This window comes from Terrapene carolina, unplaced genomic scaffold, assembly GCF_002925995.2.
Source record: "Terrapene carolina triunguis isolate 2854851 unplaced genomic scaffold, T_m_triunguis-2.0 Scaffold48, whole genome shotgun sequence".
In the NCBI taxonomy this organism is placed as follows: domain Eukaryota; kingdom Metazoa; phylum Chordata; order Testudines; family Emydidae; genus Terrapene; species Terrapene triunguis.
In genome coordinates, this window is record NW_020664399.1 from 2,759,874 (window position 1) to 2,765,873 (window position 6,000).

Below are 6,000 nucleotides of genomic sequence, written 5' to 3' on the forward strand. Positions count from 1 at the left end.
CAGGGAACCCTGAAAATATTGTGGTAACACTATTTGGCCACCTTAATGCAATTGCTAAGTTTAAAAGTAACCACTGGATAGTCAGGGCACGTCTTCACTACCCGCCGGATAGGCGGGTAGCAATCGCTCTATTGGGGATCGACTTATCGCGTCTAGTGAAGACGCGATAAAATCGATCCCCGATGGCTCTGCCGTCGACTCCGGAAATCCACCGCGGCAAGAGGCGGAAGCGGAGTCGACGGCGGCCCATCAGCTTTGTTGACACTTGGCTAGGGCATCAGCTGCTTCCCCTTTTTCTTTAAGAAACTGGCTTAGCCACTCCCCAGACTTCTCTGGGAAACACACTTCAGTCATGATTTAAATATATGTTCATAACTTTGCACCTAATATTGCTACATGCATTTTACCATGATATTACTGATGAGCAAAATGAGTTTTCAAATGATACCTCACAAGGCAGACTTTGTGCAAAGATTATTACAATAATACAAAGGGTGTGAACACAGCGGTAATTGTGTCACACCATATACCGTATTAATGAGATATAGCTTGTAAGCCCCTTGACTTTGGCCAAGATTTTCAGAAGTGACGACTGATTTTTGGGTGCCTAGCTTGAGACACAACGAAAGGGACCTGATCGTCAGAAAATGCTGAGCACTCTCTCACTGAAAATCAGGTCCTTTTAAGGTGTCTCAGTTTGGGCACCCAAAATTATTCTGCAGCTTCTAAAATCGTGGCCCTTGGCTCTTTGTGTTCTGTAAAGCATTTTGTGTGCTTACTATTAGAGCATTTTATAAATTTATTAAAAGATGATAATCAATGCACCTTGTTGAGATAACTGATAGCTCTCAATAAGTTTTAAGAGAAAGTAACCACATTTTTAATATAACTGTTGCCCCATTTTTTGTTTCATGTGACAAAACCCTATAGATGCCATTTTATAGAGCATATTGACGTATCAGTAGTCAATGTAACCCTTTGGCTCTTGCTGCCCCAGTTTGCCTCTGTTATGTAATTAATAGCTTATCAGGAATATGCAAATCATGTAGCAAAAACTAATTCTATTCTATTCAAGGGGAGAGACTTACTTACTCCATGGGAACACGTGAAACTTGCTAGTGCTACCTATTGATGAAAAGTGGAAATGCACATAATTCTTGCTAATTCGAATATACCCAAACGGGAAAGTGATTGGCGGGGTGGGGGGAGTAACTGTAGTTTACTTAGGCTCTAGTCTGGATATGCATTTGTCAAATTAGCATAATGTGCAAAACTTTGGGTAAAGAGAGGAGTTTAAAAGTAACAGTAAAGATTACTTTCCATTGTAAAATGGGACTTCATTTTGAAACTATGCTTAACACTTTGAAGCAATGTCTAGATTTCTAGAGCAAACTGATTCATTCTTGAGGGGCTTTGAGAAGCAGCCCGTGGACGTGTGACTCTGGCTTTGTTATTTGACAGTTTCCATTTTGACTGGGTTTGTTTTTTATTCAAGAAAATTGTTTATGCCTGTGATGGTAATGCTGGAATCTTCGTAAAGGACTCATGACTCTTGTTCTGATATTTTGTGGCAGTCCTGTGCAGATTTTGAGAATTGTTAACGAGGACTACGAACTAACCAAATCAACAACAACAAAAACATATAGAATAGATTCCCTACTCTGGTGTTACATGTTATGTCAATTTGGAATTTATTTAACTGAAAAAAATGAGCCTGATATTAATCTCACATTGGCATTACACAGTAACTCCACTGACCTCAGTGAAATTATTCCTGATTACCATTGGTGTGAGATAAAAATTGGGCCTAGTATTTTCCCTTTAAGTACCACTTACATTTTAAATAAGTCAGTATGTACACTAACTCAAATATTTAAGTAAGGTATATCTTTAGTTTGTTTTTTATAAAATATTAAACGCACAGAAGAAGTTTCAGAGTAGCAGCCATGTTAGTCTGTATCCGCAAAAAGAACAGGTGTACTTGTGGCACCTTAGAGACTAACACATTTATTTGAGCATAAGCTTTCGTGGGCTACAGCCCACTTCATCGGATGCATAGAATGGAACATATATTGAGGAGATATATATACACATACAGAAAGCATGAAAAGGTGGGAGTTGTCTTAGCAACTCTGAGAGGCCAATTAAGTAAGAGAAAAAACAATTACAAACATTGAATCTATCCCCCCATGTAAGTATTCTCACACTTCTTATCAAACTGTCTGTACTGGGCTATCTTGATTATCACTTCAAACATTTTTTCTCTTACTTAATTGGCCTCTCAGAGTTGCTAAGACAACTCCCACCTTTTCATGCTCATGTTTTTTATTTCTCACTGCCATTCCACTCATCAATATCAACAAGACGATTCTTATTTGAATATCAATACAAAGAATAAATATTTTATCATTTAATAACTGACAATTTATTGTAACTTCTTAAAAAATGATACTATTGTATCAATAGTCCTCCACTGCTGGCAGCCCATACTAAGATAGGAAAGATGTTACTGTTCTCTGCTCTCTCATTTATCTCATGAACATTTCATGTTGTTTCATTGTCTAGCCCTATTGCTTGAATATAATTCTTTCCCAATTTCCATAAACAAATAAGATTTTTTATTAGGCCATTTGAAAGATGCCTAATAATTTAGCTTCTAATGTACAAGATCTCTCATTCAGTGGAGTCATTAGTCAACAATGAAGCAATTATTTAATTTGCAGGGATAAATGAGATTACATAACTAATAGATATAAAAGAAAATCATTTCATGACAGAAATATTATGAGTTTGATAGTGATAAGGAACACAAACATATTTGGTTTTTGTAAAACACCAAGTACATAATTAAAGTACTTACAAGCCTGAAGGTGAGATTGTTGCTTGAGACCTAACATATTTACCATTGATGCAATCAATACTTAATTGAATAACATTTAATAACATTGCATTAATATATGACCTTTTCTCTCTATGCCTTATCTTTTAGTGGTTAATTATAAAGTGGCAACTTGAAATGTATACTCCAAATAAAAAGAACCATGTTTGAATAAGAAGACTGTTAGAGCTGTGTAGAAGCCTTTGCTTTTTTAAAGCTTCTCCTAGTTCTTCCACAGCAGTTTTATCTGGGTATATTGCAGAGTTAATTCATCAGCTTTTTACTACCCAGAGAATGATTCCAGGGAATGGATTCTGAAGGCTGAATATTCAAAGCGGTTTAACCTTTGCCTCTAACTGTGCACCTGCTATTTTCTACTCACAGGTAGCCTTTCAACATGCATATTAAGTAAAAGAGCAGTTAAGTCCCTTATTGGAAAGTTCAAATGCCATTGGCCCATGTTAGAGCAGGTTTTTATACAGATAAGCAATTGTGTGGTCAAAACTGGGGAAACAAATTTGGAGGTAGTCTTTGAAAATGTGGTCCTTAAATGTTCAAGGAATTTTCATAACGTAACTGATCAAAATGTTACAGGCATCCATGATGTATTGCTATTCCAGCCTAGCAGTTACTCTTTATTTAATAATTATACTTTGCACTCACTTTCCATCCAAGGACCTATAAGGCCTTCTTAAACAATAATGAAATAAGCCTTAATGAAATTTCCTCTGCAAGGAAAAACTGAGGCACATATGGCTTCTCTGATGCCTATGGTATAGGTGGAAATCAAACACACATCTTACCTCTTAGTCCTGTGCATTAACAATGAGAAGAGCATTGCCTAGGGGAAAGAAACACACTTATTGTTGGGTTTTTTAATGATTTAACAGGGCATACCACTATGTTGTATGATAACAAGGCTACACAGGTACAATTTATATAAACATATTCAGAGGGCATCCAAATGATTAATATTAGATTTTTAAAAACCTGGTGTCATTCAACACTTTGCAAGCTTCACAAACTTAAATTTTCAAAGATTTAGTGACAACCCATGGTTAAGACTTTCAAATTTGAGTATATTCAATTAGGCATTTTAATCCATATTTAAGATCTTTTATCTTCACAGGTGTCAAGCAGCTGTGGCTGCTATAGAAAAAATGGGAGTTGGGGCCAAAGAAATTAACCACTTTGATGCTTAAGTAGGGTTTTAGGTACCTTATGTTAGGTGCCATTTTTTTTCCCAACAAGGGTTTGAAGGGTAGGGTTCTTCTGTGGTGATGGCTTACATGACAAGGACCATGTTATTGTTATATAATGTCCTAACTGACATATTTGGATTTAGGATCTTTAATTATTTGTAATATTCAAATAAGTAGGTTTTCTTGATTGTTTTGTTATTCCTTGTCTGGTCACGGTTCTGTGAGCAAGCTTTATTACAGCCTGGGATAAATACGATAAAATCACAGTGGACTGACTAACCATTCCCCCTGAAATTAGGGTGGGTAGTTAAAACAAGAAACCACTTGGGGCAAAGATGGAGGATAAATCACAAGCAGTTAATCCCTGGCACTGAATGTGCCTTAGTTGTCTATTTCGTTAGAAAGTGATGCATTGTTTCCAACAAGGGTATGCTTATCTGTGTAATTAAGTTTTGGCAGATTCACTTTCCAAACTGCCAGCAGCTCTGCTTTCTGTGGAAGCAGTCTGGATCTCTGGTCTATTATGTTTCCTGCTATGCCAAATATCTGTTCAGAATAAACAGTTGTTGGCAGGCAACATAACAATTCAAGAGCTGAAATGATAAGGTCAAGCCAACAGACTTGTTTTTCCTTTCCAATATTCTAATGGACAAGTCTTATTAACCTTAAATGGCTCATTGAGGTGGTAGTACACTATTATAGGCATAGATTGCTCTGCCTGTGAATGGCATTACAACAATCTGAGCCACATTTCTCAAAAGGTTGATGCCTGTGATACCTTCAGTCACAGAATTGCTGTTGCCACTGCTGTGAAACCCTGGAGTACAACAAGGAAGTAAAAGTTGCTGGAGCAGCTGCCTATGCTCTGCCAATTGCTATTCTATCTTTTTTATGCCCAAATTTATCTGTGTATCATTTCACAGAGGGTGTGGGATACATAAGCCTTGAACTTTTGATCTATTAGCACTGCAAGCACCTAATGTATCCCTTGGCTGAACCGTTCTGCAGGCACTTGCTGCTTTACATATATTTAACTTACCTAAACATTCTTTTGTAATAAGTATTTTATCTTCCAAATGCATTTCAGTTCTATGATCTCACTTGGGAAGGGGGACCCAGCAGACAGATTTCTTGTGGAGATCTCAAGTGTCATACATCAGATTCCGGTTAGTTGGTGGGCAATGTGGGAATAATATGGGCTCTGAATCTGATATTTAGGGTGTCAGTAGAACAAAAAGATACCTTGAGTGAATATTGTACCGTGGTTCTGCATGCTGAAGGAACAACCAGATACTGGAAATTTTTGCTCAGGATTATGGCATAAATTTTATCATGTCCATTATTTACCTCTATATTTACAAGATTCCTTAGTTACATAAATTATACCTGTAACTGAAGCCACAACTTTGTCAATTTTTTTGGCATGAATCACAAAATGTATAGTCCCATAGTGTGTACTGCGGGCTGATGTCTAGGCCTTTCTCATATACCACAGAACTTGATATTTGTTTTGTCAAGCACATTGCTAAAATTGTCTTTTCATTTGTCTGCTTAGATTGTAGTTTTCTTATTAAAAGTATAGTTGCCAGCTTACTTCTGCTTCCATTACCTATATTAGTATTATTTGCTGAACACAGGTAGCATGCATAGGTCTGTATAAGACACAAAGGAAATGTATGGTTCCTGCCCTGAAGAAGTTGTAAATATTATCTTTGGTACCACCGGTAATACTGATATTAGCCACTTTCTTTTTCCAAACCCCAAAACATCTGGGTTTCCAGTTTTCTGACAAAAAAAATAAAAATCTTTAAAGGAAAGCAGATACTTTCCACAAACATTTATATAACTGAAAAAAAAAAACAATTTTCCAACAAACAGAAAAGCCAGCCTTTCCGAAACCACCACAGTCACGAGGATATC